Source organism: Python bivittatus, unplaced genomic scaffold (assembly GCF_059951505.1).
Source record: "Python bivittatus isolate LINGU-HERP-01145 unplaced genomic scaffold, Pbiv_v1 ctg000190_np1212, whole genome shotgun sequence".
Taxonomy (NCBI): Eukaryota; Metazoa; Chordata; class Lepidosauria; order Squamata; family Pythonidae; genus Python; species Python bivittatus.
Genome location: NW_028277042.1, coordinates 1806691 through 1827767, shown reverse-complemented (window position 1 = coordinate 1827767; position 21077 = coordinate 1806691). Strand labels below are relative to the sequence as shown.

Here is a 21077-nt window from a genome sequence, read left to right as displayed (position 1 = left end):
ACTGTAATGGTTCAGCCATTCAAGGCATTAGGTGAATAATGCTAAATTAAATTAATTAAGCGCTAGTCATTAAAAAAAGATGCGCAGCCACCCCCGCTTCTGGGGGGGGCAGCCACAAAAGGAGCTGGGAGTGGGGCCCCCTCCGAACAGCCCCGTCCAGGTCACGCCGCGAATCCGAGTGCCGCGCCGCCTCTGCCAGCCGGCCGCGTCCCCTTCGGGCAAGGCTGCAGCAAAGGCGCGGGGGCGAGGCTGCCTTCTCCCCGCCCCCCATCAGGGCTCCCGCCTCACCTGCCCGCCCTCCGCACCCAGAGCTGGGTCCCTGCGGAGGCGCAGGCTGAGCGCACGGCGCGCCCCCGATCTGCGGGACCGCATCGCGCCCCCGGGACCCCGCTTCCGGGCTGGGCCGGCCGAGGCTCACCTGGGCGCTTCGGGTCAGGCCAGGGATCTTCCGCGAGCGCGTGCCCTCCCAGTCCCCGCCCGGCAGAGGTAGACTGCGCTGCCGCCGGAGGCTCCCTGCAGCACTCCCGCCCGCTCCTCCGGCCCGGGGTCCGGGCCACCCCGACATCAGCCCCCCTTCCGTCTCCATCCCGTGCCCTGGGTTCAGCTGGAGGGGGGTCCGCTCCTCCCCTCGCCACCCGCGGCCCCTCCTTTGGCGAAAGCCGCGGCAGCCCCTGCGACGGGGCGAGCCCGGGGAGCCCGCCCTCCGCTTCCTAGGGGCGTGTTCCGACGTGCCTGGGCTGGGCAGCTCCGAGGCGAGCGAGCGGCTTTCGCAGGCGAGGAGGAGCGAGCGCCGCCGCCGCCAACGCTGGGTCACTCGGCGCCCGCCCTGGCGCCAGGCTCGGCTGGCTGCAGCCCCGAAGCCGGGCGAGGAAGCCGAGGCGCCCGCCGGGCAGCGCGCTCTGGCCGGGCGGTTCTTGGGTACCGGCGAGGCGCGGCGAGGCGAGGCTCCCGGACGGAGGCAGGTAAGCCCAGGCGCTTTGGCCAGGGGAGAAGGGCCCCGCGGCCCTTCCCTGAACCCCAACCTGCCCAAGATGGAGCCAACTTCGGGAGCTTATCTCCGTGGCTGGCTTCGCCCAGCACGCCCAACACGGGTTAACCAAAACCGAGGGGTGTTCGCAGCACAAGTGATGCTCCCCCCCAAAAAACCACCCTCGCCGAGGCTTCACGGGATGGTCTGGTGCACGTCGTGTGAACCAGACCATCCCGTGAAGCCTTGGCGGAGGGGGGGTGATTTCTTTGCATGTGTAGGAATGCTGGCTGGATCGTAGTCTCCCTGTGCAGGCAGAAACCAATGGGCTTCTCTCTTATTCCAGCCTATGCTCCTTACTGGGAAAAATGTCAGCGTCATGTGAAGAGTGAAGTTACTGTGCACCCTAAGAGAGCATCCTTCTGCACAGAGAAGGGAGTGAGTTTTTACTTTCTTGGTGCAACACCCCAGTCTTGAGGCGCTTGGACTTGCACCAGTGTGTATTTAATTTTCTTTTTATCCTGCTTTTCTAAATCCTCCCAAGACTCCGAGCAGCCTTGACCCCAAACCTTTGGCAACCATCACCCGTTCTTGCTGTTCTGCCTGTTACCGCTCTGCTATGCCTCTTGGCACCACAGAGAATAAAGCGATGTCTACTTTCACAACATCCCTGGGTGGTGGGCTAGGATCAGCCCCCTGCTTTTAGGCAGAGGTTCTCAGTTTATAAAGGGAGTGGTGAACGATGGTGGCTGATGTCCGGGAAGATGTTTAGGAAGGAGGGAATAAGAATCCAGGATCAGAGGTTGTGCGCTCAATAACCTGAGCGCTTTTAAGCTGCTGTGAAATGCAGCCCTTCTTTCCTTTTCGTTCCAGAAGAATTTAGGAGTTTTTCACAAAGCCTCGAGAAAAGCCAGTATTAGATCACTCGAAGGTTTCATAAGGTGGCTGATTAGGCCAGGGGTGAGGAAGAGGTAACAAGATCACCTGTAAATCCAGGTGGGAGAGTTTTAGCAACTCAGAAGCATTCGAGGCACATGAGCATGCTTTTTAATGAAGACGTGTTGGAAGGATCAGGGATGTGTCCTTCTTCCTCTGAAAACAAACTCCTTGGGTGAGCTGTCTGGGGCGGGGCGGGGGAGAAGCAGCCCATGTTTGATTCTCTGCTATAATTGCCACTTTGCACCTGGCTCAGTTTGGGACAGGAGGAAAAATGGCGTACCTTTCAGGTCTGAAACCTGCCCTCCTCCCAAGGGGAAGTCCAGACATCTCAGAGTTGCCAAGGTTGAGAAACACTGGGCTCGATGACCCTCAGCACGTCAGAGGCCGTGTGGCTGTAACCTAATATAGTAAAGTCCATAAAAGATGTCCTGATACATAATGTAGTAAGTATTTACATCAAACAGTGAAGTTACGTTGCTGATTAAGGGGGAAAAGAAACGGAGATTCGGGGCATCAGCCAGCAATAGGGAGCAGCTTGCTTGGGTGACTTAGTTTCTGAGTGAGAACTTGGAAGTTTTCCATCCATAATCTTGAAGGTCTATGATTGGAGGACAATGTCTGACGGAAAACTCATCCCAGACTACCACAATTTTTCTCTGGATTCAAGGGCCTGTTGTGGTCAGAGAATGAAGATAAGTAGATAAAGTCATGGGTGAAGAGGAAATGTAGGAGAAAATATCTCAAGGAGGATACTGGCCTCTTATTTTCTCCTCTCATTTGATGGGCTCTTGGTCCCTGGAGAGCTTATTCCCAGATCAGGAGGTCTTTGGGAAAGAAACATCTCTTCAGAGGAGTCAAGTAATATGAGTGGTGACACCAGCACCCCAGATTATGAGTGGGTGGCTGGAAGGGGGATTTCTCACCCAGATGCTGCCTCTTGTCTTGCCCAGAAGAGTTTGGATATTGCTGTGACCTTCTTCATTGTGGTGTCCAACATCAGTGGCCTACAGAAATGATGACCTCTCTCTGTGGCCTTAGCTGAAACTTCATTGTACTTTACATTTTAGGAGGAGGCTGCTCTTCAGTGCCACAAATGCTTTCCAAAGATATGGCTGTGCTCTTCAGGGTTAGAGAGACAGCAGAGGTGGGCTGCACTGTATCTGGAAATAGTTTTTCGGGAGTCCAAGGTTTGGGTGCATTGTGCTACAGTCTTGCAAATAGGAAGCAGGTTAATGCATGGGGAGCCAACTTGTGAGAGGCATCTCTCTAAGATCTGCACTGGGATTTGTGCAACGGGATGTGTTGCAAATGACTTGGAGTTTGGTGTGAGCAGCGGAAGTGGCCCGCTTTGCCTGTGGCAGCAAATTATTCAGGATGGTAAAATCAAAACAGGGTTGTGAAGAGCTTGAAAAGAGCTTTGAAGTGGCGAATGTAGGTCAAAGGAGAGTGCTAAGAGGAGTGCATCGGAGGAAGCAATCACCAGATACACTAATGGGGTCTGAGTTGGCAGTTCCTGGTTGAGAAAGGAAGCGTTCTGGTGGAGCGACCAAAGAAAATGTCTGCCCAGTTGCGCAGAAGCTCTGAAAAAAGGACAGTCCATGCTGGGAAGACTTATAGAAAGGTGTGAAAAGTAAGCTGCTTTATAGCGTGTAAAGCTTCGATGTGTTGGAACTGGGAACGCTGTGCGTAATATTAAAACAATGTGAAGGAGCAACCCAATAGATAAGGGGACTAAAACAGCCATCCTACAAAGGAAGCATGGAGACCCTTTAGAAATCAGGGTGAGAAAATACAGAGAATCCCATCCAAGAGAAGGAAATGGGGAGAAAGAGGGTTTTCTACATCTCTTGCAGCATTAAGCCTTTGTGAAGCTAAATATTCAGAACTAGTCAAGGAAGGCCCTAAGTTACTGTAGGAATTCTCTTGCCCCTGGATGTGTACCCAACTACAATCTAGGTAGTTTTAAAGGAAGGCTAGAGAAGTTCAGGGAGGGTCATCGAGCCCAGTGTTTCTCAACCTTGGCAACTCTGAGATGTCTGGACTTCAACTCCCCAGAATTCTGGGAGTTGAAGTCCAGACATCTCAGAGTTGCCAAGGTTGAGAAACACCAATCTAACTATTAACAGTAACTTGTCTTGATGCCTGCTTTTTTTCCTGAAGCATATCAATTGCCCCTGGAGAGCCCCAGTGAAGAAGGCAGTTGCCCTCCAATCCCCACTTGGGGGCTTCTGGGATTTCCTTGGCTGCTGTGGGGCACAGCAGGATGGACAGGGTGGGTCCTTACCCTGATCTCCCCTCAGGCCTCATTTTACGGTCTTGAAAAGTTTCTGAACTAAGTGGCCTATCTACCCTGTCCTCTCCTGCAGTCAGAGGTGTGCCTCCTGATGTTTTTCTTGGGATTTAAGGGGAATATGCAAAACTGCACATCTCTTGGCCTCCCCATTGCATAGGCCCCTTCCTCCATCCATGAGGATTTCATTCAAATTTTTTGGATGACGTTCAGGAGGAAAGTCTCTCCAACAGAATGACAATGACTGGAGAAAAAGCCAACAACATTTCTCTGCCGGGCACTGAAACTACTCTGTGTGCAGGGATGCCCGGCTACCTGGGATGGTGGAAAAACCCTTTGGCTTTGATGCTTTCAGATGAAGATCTCCAAGCAGCGTAGGCTTTGCAAACAGCAACATTTCCGTGACAGTATTTTTCAGGTTCCCAAGGGCAAAGGGTCCATACGATGCTAGTATCTAGGTAGGCTTGGCTGAGTTTGAAGAAGCTAAGCAAGATCAGACCTGGCTTATGTTTGGAGGGGGACTACCAGAAAGTCCCCAGGCTGGAAGCTAGACCGGAAAATTGGAACGCATCCTGCAATGTTTTGACAATGGCATTCCTTTTCCGTGTCACTGTCCAGGAAACTACGTGCCTGGGTCTGGAAAGTGTCCAATAAACAGGCTGCACTTGTAGAAGACTCTACCTTTAACTATACCTGGACTCCTTTCCGATCCTCTTAATGGCGTGCATCTGCCTTACGGATGCCGAGGTCTCAGCCCGCCTTTGCCAAGCTGGTGTCCCCTCTTGGCTGCGCCACCTGAGAATTATGCAACTTATATTCCAAACTGTTGGGAGGGCATCAAGTTGCTGGGGGCTGGCTTGGAGCTGAACTCAGCTACAACCATTTGGGAATCCTAGTCAGATGGCAAATTTTGGTTTTCCAGCATGCCACGTTGCTGCCTTGGTCTTGGAGAGCTCCGTTTCCTGGAAGTGGAACGTGGTTTATGATTTGCCCAACTTTCTTGCATGATACAGTATAATGACAGTTCTTATTGGTTGGGGGGATAGGGAACAAGTCTGGAAGGGGGCTGTTTGCCTTACACATACAGTAGACCAGTGTTTCTCAACCGTGGCAACTTTAAGATGAGTGGAGTTCAACTCCCAGAACGCTGGCTGGGGAATTCTGGGAGTTGAAGTCCACTCATCTTAAAGTTGCCAAGGTTGAGAAACACTGCAATAGACTGTTTAGCAAACCACCACCCCTCCTCTTTCTCAGAAGCTGGTCCTGCTTCCCTCTTGGAAATAACTCCCAAATGGTGATGTGTCTGGTGCCAGCCGTGTTTGTACAGCAAGGACATAATTACCATGGGGTGGCTTGGTAAAGCTCACTTTTCAGTGGCGCCGGTTGTGATAGCAACTCTGGAGTTAGAACTGGCAGTGACAGACTGTGGCTGAAACAGAAAAATTGCTGGGCGAGGATTGTGCAATTAGCAGGGTGAGAGTCGTGGTGAACCATCGATTTTCTTGCACTTTAAATTGATAAGATTTGGCTGCTGGGAAAATGCAGGGTCCTATCTAGGCCCTTTTTTACCTATCGGGGTCTAATGCAAATGTGTTATGAGTATCAAATAATGTCAGGAGGGGCTCTGGTTATTTTCTAACTTAAATCTCTTACCTTAGCGTGTATGCATTTCTCTTTCAGCTGGCATTGAATTGTTCATATACTGTCTTTTAAATTGGCCTTGGAAACTGCTGGTAGCCCTCATTATATGAGATTGAAGATTTTTATCCATGATTTTATCTGCTCATTCTTCCTTTTTTTGCTTTATTTTTGTTGGGAGGGGGTCAAATAGAAAGGAAAAAGAAATCATTTTTCAAGATTAACTGCTGATTTGCAGAGCACGGCCAAGATTCATTTATGATGTTAGTGTATAAGGTACAACCGCAGGAGCTGAAAAACCAATCCTGGAAGGGTTTGGACTTCAACTGGCCCTCATTTTTAAAGCCAGCGATGAGACTAAGGGACAGCGGGTTATGTTACGTGCTGATAGAAAGCAGGACAGTCGTTGCTATTATTAATAGTAATAATTTGATTTGTCTCCTGCTTTTCTGTTCATTCAGTTCAACTTGCATTCTGTAGTTATTTCCTTAAACAATTTCTCTGTGACCTGTTGTAGGAGGAGAGCCGTGTTGGTCTACGAAGGCAAAAAATCAGGGGTCTGGTGGCACCTTTTCCGACTAATAAACGTTATTAAAAGGCAGAAGCTTTTGTGAGCTTTAATAATGTTTATTAGTCGGAAAAGGTGCTACCAGACTCCTGATTCTGTGGCCTTTTATACCTCTCCCCCACTCCCCAGTATAAAATAAAGATTAAAACACATAAAATAACAGAAATTGGGTAGAATGGTCAGATCCTGAAGCAAAGAAAGCATTTTCAGCTTGCACCTTGATTACGATGCTGGCCTGACTTTATTCTCAAGGATGAAGTCAAGGACCTTTGGGCTGGTGCCAAGTAAACGTCCACAGGATGGGACCCGAGCAGCTGGGTCTCCAACAACAGATTTGAAGGCTCCAGCAGATCTTAATGGGGCACAGTGTGTGTGTGTGTGTGTGTGTGTGTGTGTGTACACACACATATAGCTTTGTTTGCACTCATGTTTTTCAGATTGGTGACAAATTGATTGGAAGCAGAGTTCTTTTGACAATACAGGTAGTCCTTGCTTAATGATCACAATAGGGACTGGAAAATTGGTTGTTAAGTGGGGTGGTTATTAAGCAAGGCATCATGTGACCACACCCAATTTAATGACATTCTTTGCGCTGGTCGTTAAGTGAATGATGCAGTTGTTAAGCGAATCACATGGTTCCCCGTTGATTCTGCTTGCTGGAAGCCAGCTGGGAAGGTCACAAATGGTGATCGCATGACCCTAGGACTCTGCAATTGTCATAAGTGTGAGCTGGTTGCCAAGTGCCCGGATCACGATCATGCGACTGTGGGGGCATTGCAATGGTTGTAAATGCAAGGACCACAATGGTCATTAAGCGAGGACTACCTGTAGTGTCATGGAAACACATTTTATTGTTGCTGCATTTGGCAGTAGATGCAAATTCTGGATTGTGCGCAAATTCTGGATCGTGAATAAATGGAACGCATTGCAGGAATTGAAGCGTGAGGTTACCAATACGGGCTTCCTCTGGCAAAACTTTTTTTTTACCAAGAACGGCCATTGCTGGCGTCCAGGCCCAGGAGAACATAGCATGAGGGGCTTCCTTTGGCGGTGAAGATAATCATTCCAACAGCCCACCCTCCAGATTTCTGTTTGATCAGGATCCAATCTTGGTTTATTGGTTCTGCCTAGTCCCTAGCAGGCACTGCAAAACCTCTGCTGACTGACACACTATAACGTAAATGCTTGCTTTGTGTAATTTATTTAGCTGGAAAATCATTTCAGAGCTCCCAAGGACCCAAATTCAAATGTTTCAGAGGAAGAAAAAAAGTGGGATTCTGCTTAGGTGTCAGTATCAAAACAGTAGGCCCTTGAGATTTCTCCACCTTCCATGCCTTCAGTTGGTATGCTTGTAGGTGGTGTGTGTGTGTGTCTGTGTGCGCGTGTGTGTTTACGTGTATGTGAGTCAAACATACAAGAGGGAAAGATTTTCGCCCAAGGGCGCAGAATAAATTCCTTTCCATTTGGGGAGATGGGGGCCTGGGGTTGTCTCCCCCTCCCCACCCTAGAGACACCGATAACCCCCCAGGTTGAATTGTGCATTGTAAGGGGGCATGGCACGCCTGCCCCACCGATAAGGGCTGCCAGAGCTGAGCTGAAGACAGCTGTTTTTCCTAGGCCAAGCAAGGGGGAGCTGATAAGATCAAGGGGGGGACGCAAGAGGAATGCGTATGCCCCCTCCCCTGGAGATGGCATTGCTGCTGGCGGGGAGCAGATAAGATAGCCTCCTCTTTCTTTGCTTTGTCTTTCGGGGTTATTTCTTAACCCCGCGGGGCACTTTTGAAAGAGCTTGTCCTGCAGACAATGTAAGAATGTGCAACTCTCACAAACACTGCAGCTGCTTTAAGCGCCAGGTGAAAAGAGGGGACTTCCTGCTTCTGGCCACACGCTGTATCTTTTCTCTTTGTGCACCGTTCACTGATGTGCAGCACGTTGCCTTTGACGAATGTTTTAATTTTTGCAGGCTCGCAGAACTTAAACAGATAGGCTGTAAAGCTGAAATTTATTATGAATGTTTTAATTTTTGCGGGCTTGCGAAACTTAAAGAGATAGGCCGTAAAACCACATTCTGAGGGCAGCCATGAGAAAATGGCAAAATAATATTTTTAGCGATTGTGGATGGTAAAACAAAAAACATTGTGAAGGACCAGAGAGGGAAAAAGTTGTAGATGTTGCTTTCCCTGACTGGATGGAAAGTATTTTTCTGAGCCATTGAAACATTGGCCCTTGTCGTCTCTTCCATGGATAGTTTCCTGGAGCTTTTGGAAACAGCCAGGTTTTGAACTGAAGACCCTACAAAGAAAAGGGTTTAAAATGTAACCCTCAACCACGGTGGGTAACCTGAAATCATCTGTATCCATTTTGGGGTGGATTATGGAACTAATATTGATATGGGTTCTTGCCACTTGGAGACAGGAAACACAAAACATAATGTAGGCAAAGGAACCCCATGGCTCCAAACTCAAGGGGAAAAAATTAAGAAAACTTGACTTTTGGCATCATCTGCCATCCATAGTGGCTGTTGGCCACCCACAAAATCATAGGTCCAGCCCGGCAGCCATCAAAAAGTTCTCCATCCCTTCCTGAACCATTTATGTCAAAGAAGGCTCTGTTTCTGAGAAGCGGGACGCTGTAGAAAACTCTCATCTTCCCTGGATTCTTTGTGCAGTAAAGCTGACAGATGTGCGTCTCTTGATTGGATAGTCAAAGGTAGACTGATAAGTCTTATCTTGACGGTTTATCACAATTCTCACATTCAAAATTCAGTAGAGAAAAAAAAAAACCTTGCAATTTTGCCAAGATGTCTTATTGAGTGGGCAGCTAAAATAAATCTAAATCATCATCATCATAATTCATAGAATATACATCAGATCTAAAATGTCATGGAGGGTAGAGTTTTTCAATATCTTCTCAGTTACTTAAACAGTTGTGACATTGTCTTTCATTCGGTGTGTTGTGGAGTCCCAGAAAATGGGCTTAATTCAGTTGATCGTGGTTAAGTTAAACGTGAGCACGTGCGTCGCTGTCTTACGCCTCGGCCCTGGGCTGCTCTTCCTAAAGGAGACATTGTTCTCCAAGGTGAATTTTGGCCTGAGTTAAAAAGAAATGATAGGAATGAGAGGTTAAGAGGACAGATTAAGTAAGCCTTGGACTGTGGTAGTGAGAAAAACGATAAAATGACGCAAGGGTTTCTGCTGCCTCCCCTTTGTCTTCATCAGTTGGGAAAACAGTTACCAGTTCTGAAATCAGTTGCAGTCTTCTCAACTCTAGGAGATGGGGAACAAGAGTGCCTCTGAGCATGTTGGGACAGGCTGCTTCTTAGGAGATGTTTTAGCTACTTTTTGCCCAGCGTTAGTAAATAAGGTGGCGAAGCATTTCTGCTGCTTCTCTCTTGGTCTTAGCTTCCTTCTTTATACAGCTATAATGGGAAGCATCCATTTTTCTGTGGAATGGAAATCGTAGCCACCGCAAATGCCTGTCGGGCTGGCCACTCAGACTGGGAGAATGCAGTTTTTCAGTACTCAGTCCCCGGTCCTTTGTAAGCTTTGGGAAAGCAAACCAGAGAGCAAGTGGGACAAAGGGTTTTGTGTAGCTCCAGAAGCTTGCCCGGCCCTGCAGAAGGTACAAAAGGTGGTTTTGGTAAATACAGGTTTTGTAGGTCTGTTACCACATTGGCTCCAAGCGAAATAGCCTCCGATGAAGTAAAGAGGGTTTAATCTTGTTCTAAGTCAAATTGTTCCATTCTGTTCCCAGAAGAGAAGTATCTGCAGGCTTGCTTTTAATGAGCTGTTTTCTTCCTAATTGCGTTGGAACGAGAGCCAATTCCATTCTTCTGGAAAAGTTTTACTCTTTACAACATGTCAGTTTTCCGTAAGCAAGAATTTGGGGGACGCCATAGGGAGGGGGAGACGGGTGGGAGCTGAAATGGAGAAGCTGTGGCCAGTACAAGCAAGCCAACAGAGGTGTTTGCAGTTCTGCTGATGGTCGTGTCTCCTATGAGGGCCTCCAAGAACAATCCAGGAGATGGGAGATCTGAAGGAGGAATGCAGAGTTATGCTGTGTTTTGCAGGGAAAGGAAAAGAGAAAGGAAACACACACACCCTCCTCCTCTCTTCTACTTTTCCAACCTTTTCCCTACTAAAATGAGCAGCTCAAGGGCTGCTGGTGTCCTTCCTTAAATTTGGGGGTGCTTCAGGAGGACAAATGGATTATGAATCTTGCACGTCCGGACTCAGATTGGTTGGAGAATTCTGGAAGTTGAAGTCCACACATCTTAAAGTTGTCAAGTTTTAGAAACTTTGTTCTAGAGCAGTGTTTCTCAGCCTTAGCAACTTTAAGATGTGTGGACTTCAACTCCCAGAATTCCCCAGCCAGTCATGCATTGAAGTCCACATATCTTAAAGTTGCTAAGGTTGAGACACACCACTCTAGAGCATTTCAAGGTTTCAACGCCAGGAAAATCCATACCTAAAAGACTGCAGCTCATAATGAATTAAATGGTCTTATCCCACTGATCTGGATTCCCCAAAACCCAGTCCTTTCATTTTAAGCCACACCATGGCGATGTTGTATAAATTTCATAATGCTACTCCTTCTATCTTGGAGGAGAGGTGTTTGCATAACCAAACTAGCCTTGTTCTTCGTTGATTAATTCCATGCTCAGGTAGGGTTGACATGAAGGAGGTGCCTGTTTCCTAAGAAGAGGGGGGCAGATTACATACATCAGCCCATCAGCCCCCTTAAAATACTGTCCTGCTCACGTATATAGACAACCCATTGGAACAGTTAGGATTGCAGGGGTGATCTGGACACTGTTAATGGGGTGCGAGAAGGTCCGTATAGATTGGTTTACTAGAAAGGAGAAATTACTGTATGAGTTTTCTTCTCCAAAAATAGATTTCTCTTGCAAAACCCCCTCTGGCTTATGGAACACCTCCCGGGAACCGTTGGCTTGCAAGTTGCAATCCTAAAACTTTACTTTTCTGATCCTAAGGAGATAAAGGCTTGGGGGTTGCACACCATGCTGTTTAAAAGTTGTTTTTTAATGTTTTGTTTATGGGGCTGTGTGAACTCAGCTATTGTAGATTAGAAATAATAGCTTATGACAGGGTAGTGGGTAGGCCTGGTCAATTATGGATTCCTGAAACCAAGATTAGACAAAACATGGCGTTTCTCATTGTGCAAACTAAGTCTTTTTTTCTTCAAGCTTCTCTGCTATTGAGTTTTACTGGCCAGCTTTGGATCTTCAGTTGGAATCTGTGTGACTGCATTCCTCAGATACCAAAATGGTGTCACACAGAAGAAGACCAGGACCCAGAAGGCTCTGTCAGCTTCCAATGCAGCTCTTGGAATGATGGTCTTCATTTACAGGGAAGTAGAGTCTGACTGAATGTGAAAAAATAAATTCCAACAGGAAGGGCAGTGGGGCAGCGCCACCAGTAACCTGGAGATGTTGGTGGGCTTCCGTTCGTTGATAGTCTTCAAGCAGAGTCTGGACAACCATCTACTTGAATGCTTTGAACAGGAGGTGAGCCTTTATAGCCTCTTCCAACTGTAGCATTCCCTGATTCCATCTTACAAGAACAACCTTTAGGGCTTGGAAGGAAAAGGTCATATTTTCTGTTTTTGAAGGCCAGTTCTGTTGGGAAGAATGTCCTAGCAGTGAAGGCAGTTTGACAGTGGAACCCATGACCTAGAGAAGTGTTGGGCTCCTCTTCATCGCTCCATAGAGGAAGCTGCACAACTGGCTGGCTGGAATGCTTTAAAAATGGATTTCTGCACTCAGGAGAGGGTTGGGCTGGCTAGTTTGGGAGTCTGTTCCAACTCTAGGATTCTCTAGGTCATATTACTACTGCGTATATCATCCTGTGTGGGTCAGATGATGGGGAAATCAGAAAAGGAAGAGAATGGCTCCAAAATGGACTCTTCTGCTCCAGAAGGTCTTCTGGATAAATAGTAGAGTGTCATTTTTTCTGGATTTAATAGGGATTCATATACTGAACAGGTGTTAGACTACAGCAGTGTTTCTCAGCCTTAGCTATTTTAAAATGTGTGGACTTCAACTCCCAGAATTCCCTAGCCAGCAGCAGGGAGTTGAAGTCCACACATTTTAAAGCTGCTGAAGCTGAGAAACACTGGACTACAGTATACCTAAATGATCTACTTCTAGGGTTTTCTGCTTTTAATGCTCTGGTGTGGTATTTTCAGTGCTGGGCTTTGTAGATTACATTAACATTTGTTGCTTTAGTGTTACATTTGCTGCCCCCTGAGCATTTCTGCCCTTTAACACAGTCTAAAAGTGCTATAAATAAGTGAAACAAATAAATAAAAATAGCAGAGCTAGGGAGGGGACGGGTAATCCACCTAGTGTACCCCAAACAACAACAGCAACCACAAAACAGACGTCAAGAAGAAGAACCCTTGTCTGGATCCAGGGGAATGAAATTGTGGAACGCACATGCGTCCTCTTGCACGCCGTGGTTCATTTCACCAAGGCTTGTGTAAGGTGTGGTCCCGATGAATCTGCAGCATAATATTCTACAACTGTACACAGCAGGCAGCCCTGGGATCAGTTTGTGAGCATCCTGCTCCTTCATAGAGGATTAGCTGATCTTGGCTAAGCTTCAGCGAAGCTATCTGGAGTTGGATGTGGGTGGATGCATGGATGAGAGACCATCAGGAGATCCCTGACCTGAATTGCTAGGGTGGGAGTTTGAAACGACATCTCAGAAGAAGGCTGTGGCCACCCAGAGTCTGTTGGACAGGGGAGGGGTATACATACTACATGGTCTGTAGTAAAGGCGTAAATAATTGTAATACATAAACCACTTCAGTATTGTTGCCAAGAGAATTGCACAAACATGTTGTCCCCAGGAACCCAGCTTCAACAGAGGCAGTCCTTAGCCATCCCAGTTGGGCCCACAGGCATCACGGATCAGGCATTCCTGAGGTGCCTGTTGTTTGCAAGTGCATGAAGCAAAGAGGCTTGCTTTGAAGTGAATCTGTCGGGTTTTGTACGATGATCCTGCATGAATTATTTCATTTGGAGACTCTGCAACTGTCTGTGCACCGCAAGACTGTAGCTGGGCTGGTGTGTGGATGGAGGTGACATGCAAGGTGGCATCCAGGAGGGGGGGAGAGGTGGTGGCTGTCCCTGGCTCTTAAAACCACTCACTTTTTGGGAGAAAAAGGAAGCAGCTGGTGGGTGCCAGAGAGCCAGGAATTACGGGTGCAAGGTTACAGGCTCCAAACTGAGAAATGGTGGGTTTCTTGGGGAGCCCTTGCTAGGGATTTGGCCCAGGCAGATGAAAGGACTCGAGGTGTGGCTGGGTGTACACACAACATGCTGTGCCCAAAGAAATCTGAGTTTGACTTCAAGCGATGACTTGGTTCACCCAACTTGCTAATCAACAAGGGTTCCCATGGTGTTCTCAACTGTTTCTCCACCTTGGCAATGTGTGGACTTCAACTCCGAGGATTCTGGCATGCTGGCCAGGGAATTCTGGAAGTTGAAGTCCACACATCTTAAAGTTGCCAAGGTGGAGAAACACCACTGTAAAGGACCCATCTCCATTTTCACACCATCCAACAAGTGGTGTGAATCCAGGCATTCTGTGACTGCTGGGCTTCAAGGGAGTTTCTGCCTCCACCGTTGACCTGAAACTCTGGCACCTGTAACCAACAGCATTGGACAACTGCTAGAGCCCTTCAGGATGTCCCCCATGGGCCCTTGCTGCATCCTTTTACTTCTGCCTCAGGCAGCACAAAGGGACCAAACAGCTGTGGTCCCACAGCATGCCAGGTCCAAACAACTCCTGTTCTGGCATAATGCGATGACCTGGTTCACACAGATGCTAAGACACTAGGTACCTCTGCACAGTGTGTTCCATCAGGTTAGTTAAAGACCTGCGGTCAGCATTCATAGAGCATGTTTACTCTGGTTAGGTTTTAACCACACTTCTGGTGGCTCCTCGCCCTCTGCCTCATTGCTTCCTTTTAAGACATGTTAATAATGGCTTGAGCTGTGGCAGATGGTTTCTTTAAAACAGGGCTGGGCAATCCTTTGGCTGCCAAAGTCTTTCTTTGGGGAGGCTGGGGTCTGCAAAACGAATGAGACCATCTTGGACTGCTGCTGAAGACTCCATCACATAGACCTGGAAGCAGATGCAGCTGCTTTAATTAGTTGCTGCAGGTGCTATATTTGTGATCTCACACACTCCAAAGTATTTTTTTGGAATCAATTCCAAAATATTGTACAATCCTAATAATCACTGCTCCATTTCAGAGCTCCTTTCTTTCCAGGAGAACCTCAGCATCACAACATGGCAGAGTTCAGATCCGAACGGGGACTTCCAGATCCAAAGCCTGGATTATACTGAAATATTGGGTCTCCTAGCCCAGAAGTCCTTGCTCCTCTCCTCTCCCTGTTTTTGTTTTAACCTTTATAACAGCCTGGATGACTTTCATTTCTATTTTCATTTGGCTGATGGGAGCACTCTAAACAGTTGTTCCTCCTCCTCCTCCTCCTCCTCCTCCTCCTCGAGGGCAAGTTTCCAACCACAAATGTCTTTGGTTTCTCAGCCACTGTGTGGTGCCTTGGCCATATGTATAGATCATCACCACTGCTCTGGAATCCTGCCTGAGACTCTTGCAAAAAGGTGCCTCTCTGCCATTCACCATCTGAAGAAAAATAGCTGCAGCCCCCTCCTCTTCATGGTTTTCCTGTCGTCTGATCGGCCCAGATTGATCTAGACAGTCGTAATATGACCCAGAGAATCTTAGAATTGGAAAGCCCTGGAGGCCAGCTTTCTGCTCGGTGCCAAAATCCCAATTAAAGCATCCCCAGCAGATGGCTGTTTAGTCTCTGCTCGGACAGGGAAGAAGAAGACCCCACATCTCCCTGGTTCCACCAAGGAGCTGCTCTTCCTGTTAGGATGTTTTTCTTAACATTCAGTCGACATTTGCCTTCCTGTAACTTAAATCCAGTCTTCCATGTCCTGAATTCTGGGACAATAGAAAACAGATCTTGATCTTGAGCAGCTTGAGAAGCGCTATGAATCGTCCCACTCTCTTTTCTCCACACCCAGTTCAATTTTTCCTTGTAAGCCTTTGTTTCCCATCCCTGGTCATCTTCATTTCTCGTTCTAATTTGCCTAAATTCTGATTAAAACCTGGGGCTCTAAATCTCACGGTAGGATCTGATCAATGGAGAATCAAGTGAAATGATTGTTTCCCATGATTTGGAATCTACATTCCTTATACAGCCCAAAATTTACCTTTTCAGCAGTCTTGTCCCACCGCTGGTTCCTAGTTCACTTGTGATCAATTCCAGTGCCAAGATCCCTTTCTATAACCTCTGTCTGTTTGATTTCTTTTTCTACATCTGTTATTTTTTTAGGCCAGATGGATGCACATCCTTTATTGTTGGATTTGTATTGGTAAAGGGGAGATCAAAGATCAAGTACCACTGATGGAGCTTTCATATTCCCTCACCAGCAGCGTTATACATTCAGATGCCAGTCATATTCAGAGAAATATCTGCAAGGAGGAACTAACCCAGGAGTTGGTTACTTTTGAGTGGCTATACATAATATTGGCGAGGGGGCTGAGAGGCACATACTTGATAGCCACATGGGCCAAGGTGAGTCGGACAATGGACAAATGGGGGAATCTCTCTTTTTAACTTTAGGGTTTATGCTGCATTTACACCTGGTTCCCACCACGAAAGGTTGGAAACTGCTTTCAGAATTCAGCATTTATAATCAGAGGGGCCTCCGAAGGACACAGGACAGAGCTGCAAAGGTCCAACTCTGAATAGCCTTTAGATCCAGAAACCTGGAGATGTATCCTCTTAAGAGGTCCTGCCATTGGGGCTGGACCTGAAGCTCAAGTTCCATGTTCAGGATTGCTCCAAATGACCGACCAGAGGGACAGGTGATCATGGGAACAGCAAAATGTGAATGCCTAGTCATGAGCATAGTTACAGATGCTCACTATTTTTGAAAAGCATGATGATGTGGACACCACCAAAGACACGGACATGTAAAGCCCCTCCTATCTTCCCCCTTGATGCACAGAATTTTTTAAATGTTAAGCCATGATTGAGGATGTTCTCGTGCCCATTCACAAATGCTATTCCTTTTTTAAAAATTTATATTTATTAAAAAATTGCCATAGAATAAAAGACGAATGAATGACTGAATGAATAGAAAGAAAGAACTAAAAAAGAGGGGGGGGGAATTAAAGTTAAGGAATATATGAATGATTTCCATTCTTCTTTTCAACAGATAATTGCAATCTTGTTCTCTCTCCTCCCTCTTAGATGTTATACAAGTCTCTTCAGCCCTTCATTTAATCCACATCTTTCTTAAACTTCAAATCCATAAATCATTTCATTTCTTTCTTCTTTCAGTAAAAAGTCCATATAAGGTTTCCAGTCTTTCAGAAAAGTTTTTGTTGGTTTTTCTCTGACCAAAATTGTATTTCTTTCTATCCCTGTGCACATTTCAGTCTCTGGAGTTGAACCCAGTGAAGCCCGCTGCATTGGACAACAGTCTGCCTCTCTGGCCCGGGGAGACCCTCCATTTCACCACGCGGACTCTTAGCCAGCCAACCAGGGGCAAAGTACATCAATGGTTCTATCTCAAACAGAAGGGGAGTGACAAATGCATTCATTCGGGGCTCCATTCTAGGCCTCTTCCTGTTCAACTCATTTGTAAATTGCTTGAGTTGAAGGGTTAGAACATGTGAAGATGAGATCAGAAAGGTGGGGGGATGGCAAGCACCCTAGAGGACAGCATCAGGAACCTGAAAAACAGGAACATAGAGCAGAACCTAGCAAGATGAATTTTAATAGGGACAAATGCGAAGTCCTATGATGGAGTAAGAAAAATAAAGGGAATGGGATATGGGGGGGGGGACCATACTGGGCAGCAATAGATGCCCAAAGGATCTTGGAGTCTTGGTGGGTCACCAGCTGAACATGACGTGAGCCTACTGTCTGATGGAACTGAAAGAAAAGCAAGTGCAGTTTTAGGCGGCGCCAATAGTGCCAGGATCAAGAGAAGTTATTGTTGTTCTCCATTCTGCATTGGTAAGACCACCCCTAGAATATTGGATCTGGTTCTGGGCACTGCATTTTAGGAAGGACTGACAACTGGAGCATGTCCAGAGGAGAGCAGCTCAAAACAAAAAATGTGGGGAGACATGATAGCTATCTTCAAGTATCTGAAGGACTGTCATGCAGAAGGCTAGCCGTAACTGTTTGAAATGGTTCCAGAAGACAAGACAAGAAACAATGGGTTTAAATGACAAGGAAGTACATGTTGGTTGGACATCAAGAAGAATATCCTAATGGCCAGAGCTGTTTCATAATGGGACAGACTTTCATGGAAGGTGCTGGCTCATCTTCACTGAAATTGTTTTAAACAGAGTCTGTTTAAAACTGACTGTGTTTTAACAGATAACAATCTCTTGGAGACTCTGTAATGGGAGATTCCTGGATGGGTGGGAGGTTGGATTAAATGACCTCAAAGTTTCATTCAATGATTCTGTGATTTAGGGCTTTGGAAATTTCACCAAGTTAATTGCATCTGCATTTTTTTTAAATTGGAGAGAAAACGAGTGAAAACCAGTTGATTGTAGGGGATATAAAAGCTTCAGATTTCTACCTTCCTAGGTAGAAAAACTGGTTTTACCAGCACTTAAACAGCCAATCAGGGTCATCATGAAACTCCAATCCACCTGGACCATTTAATGCTATCAGCACTTGTCAAATATGTGTGCAATCTCCTTGTGTGACTGTCAGGAACACCAAAAGTGCCTGTGAAATTGTTATCAGTATGAGACAGACCTTCTTCCTCCTTCCCCCCTCATTTAGCCTGCAAATTTGCTTTTTCTTTGAGATTTCCTTGCATTATTTATTCTGGCAGTCTTGAAAGCAAGCATTAGGGCTCCAAGTGCTGTGTTGTGGCATCCCCTCCCTTACCCAGTTATGGTGGTGCTGAGTCTGGATAGATTTCAGCATCAACCGAAAGCCTCCAGTTCATCCAGTGTTTGGGCTGAACATATCTTCTTGCAATGACCATGTTTCTGTTGTCACTGACATGGTTCTGCTTTACTGTACAATTTTTGTCGTTTGGTTTTAATTTGAGAGAACTGTCCACAAATTACTGAGAGCTTCTGTGAAATATTTTATCTTTTAGACCAAAATGATTGAATATAGTTAGCTACAGATAAGTAGATAGAGATCGGGGGAAGAAATTGGAGTCTTCAGATGGTATGAAAATCAAAGGTAGACTAGTCTAGTTTACTCAACTGGGTACCCTCCCTATTCTTGATTATAAGCATTGTGATCTAACACATCTGGGGGGTTCCGCTTTGTTTGAACTTTTGGGCAGTTGGATTACAATTTTCACACCTTGTGGGTTAATGGTTGAAGACCTGGACTAGGACCTAGAGACCCAAGCCCGTGGCTAGACTCAGCTTTTCTGGGTAACTTAAGATCAGTCTCTTTTTCTCTCTCAACCCAGCCTACCCAGAGGTGAGAGTCATATATACAGTGGGGCAAAAAACTATTTAGTCAGCCACCAATTGTGCAAGTTCTCCCACTTAAAAAGATGAGAGAGGCCTGTAATTTTCATCATAGGTATACCTCAACTATGAGAGACAAAATGGGGGAAAAAATCCAGAAAATCACATTGTCTGATTTTTAAAGAATTTATTTGCAAATCATAGTGGAAAATAAGTATTTGGTCAATATCAAAAGTTCATCTCAATACTTTGTTATATATCCTTTGTTGGCAATGACAGAGGTCAAACGTTTTCTGTAAGTCTTCACAAGGTTTTCACACACTGTTGCTGGTATTTTGGCCCATTCCTCCATGCAGATCTCCTCTAGAGCAGTGATGTTTTGGGGCTGTCGCTGGGCAACACAGACTTTCAACTCCCTCCAAAGGTTTTCCATGGGGTTGAGATCTGGAGACTGGCTAGGCCACTCCAGGACCTTGAAATGCTTCTTACGAAGCCACTCCTTCGTTGCCCGGGCGGTGTGTTTGGGATCATTGTCATGCTGAAAGACCCAGCCACGTTTCATCTTCAATGCCCTTGCTGATGGAAGGAAGTGTTCACTCAAAATCTCACGATACATGGCCCCATTCATTCTTTCCTTTACACGGATCAGTCGTCCTGGTCCCTTTGCAGGAAAACAGCCCCAAAGCATGATGTTTCCACCCCCATGCTTCACAGTAGGTATGGCATCCTTTGGATGCAACTCAGCATTCTCTCTCCTCCAAACACGACGAGTTGAGTTTAGACCAAAACGTTCTACTTTGGTTTCATCTGACCATATGACATTCTCCCAATCCTCTTCTGGATCATCCAAATGCTCTCTAGCAAACTTCAGACGGGCCCGGACATGTACTGGCTTAAGCAGGGGGACATGTCTGGCACTGCAGGATTTGAGTCCCTGGCAGCGTAGTGTGTTACTGATGGTAGCCTTTGTTACTTTGGTCCCAGCTCTCTGCAGGTCATTCACTAGGTCCCCCCGTGTGGTTCCGGGATTTTTGCTCACCATTCTTGTGATCATTTTGACCCCACGGGGTGAGATCTTGCATGGAGCCCCAGATCAAGGGAGATTATCAGTGGTCTTGTATGTCTTCCATTTTCTAATTATTGCTCCCACAGTTGATTTCTTCACACCAAGCTGCTTGCCTATTGCAGATTCAGTCTTCCCAGCCTGGTGCAGGTCTACAATTTTGTTTCTGGTGTCCTTCAACAGCTCTTTGGTCTTGGCCATAGTGGAGTTTGGAGTGTGACTGTTTGAGGTTGTGGACAGGTGTCTTTTATACTGATAACAAGGTCAAACAGGTGCCATTACTACAGGTAACGAGTGGAGAACAGAGGAACCTCTTAAAGAAGTAGTTACAGGCCTGTGAGAGCCAGACATCTTGCTTGTTTGTAGGTGACCAAATACTTATTTTCCACCATGATTTGCAAATAAATTCTTTAAAAATCAGACAATGTGATTTTTTGGATTTTTTCCCCCATTTTGTCTCTCATAGTTGAGATATACCTATGATGAAAATTACAGGCCTCTCTCATCTTTTTAGGTGGGAGAACTTGCATAATTGGTGGCTGACTAAATACTTTTTTGCCCCACTGTATGCCACTCTGAGTTCATGGTGGAAAGGTGGGACATCACTCTAGCAACCAAGCCAGTAATACATTTGTGATTCTTTCAGTGCATGGGATTCTTTGCTGCAGATAATTAACACCGAGAACCCTCTGGTATCTTGCTTATAGAGATTTAGAGGAATTGTTTCCAGCCCCCGAGGACAAAGAGGAACCATTCCAAACTCTTGGACTGTTCTTGTAGAGACTTGCATCTTCCCTCTTGATGTTGTAGATTCCCTGGAATGGGTTTATATTTTATTATGCATATCAGAAGTGCTAACTGTGGAGGGATTATACTGCCATATGACGCTGAGCGTTTGTGTGAATGCAAGGTGTGAAGAATTGCAGGCGACATTGCAAATCTTTCTCTGTTTCTCACATTTTGGTGTGTCTTATTAGGGTAAGGAGGCACTGTGTGAATAAAAGATGTTGACATTGATCTGGAGCATTCTCAGGGGCGAAGTGAAGAAATTGCCCGGGCTGTGTGGGAGTTCAGCATAGCC

General features: G+C 46.4%; 1 protein-coding gene across 5 annotated transcripts in view; it reads left to right on the top strand.

Annotated features, from left to right (window-relative positions):
- Nucleotides 1-796: 796 nt before the first annotated feature.
- The window catches only part of DOK4 (docking protein 4), a 59414-nt gene continuing 39133 nt past the window's right edge, over nt 797-21077 (top strand). The window contains exons 1-2 of one of the 5 annotated variants that reach the window (XM_088135876.1): nt 798-962; nt 11609-11929. The gene's annotated coding sequence lies outside the window, so the exon portion shown is untranslated. Of the gene's footprint in view, nt 963-1313; nt 1406-11608; nt 11930-21077 lie in introns of all 5 variants that reach the window. The other 4 variants (XM_088135877.1, XM_088135878.1, XM_088135875.1 and 1 more) reach the window with 4 other exon arrangements.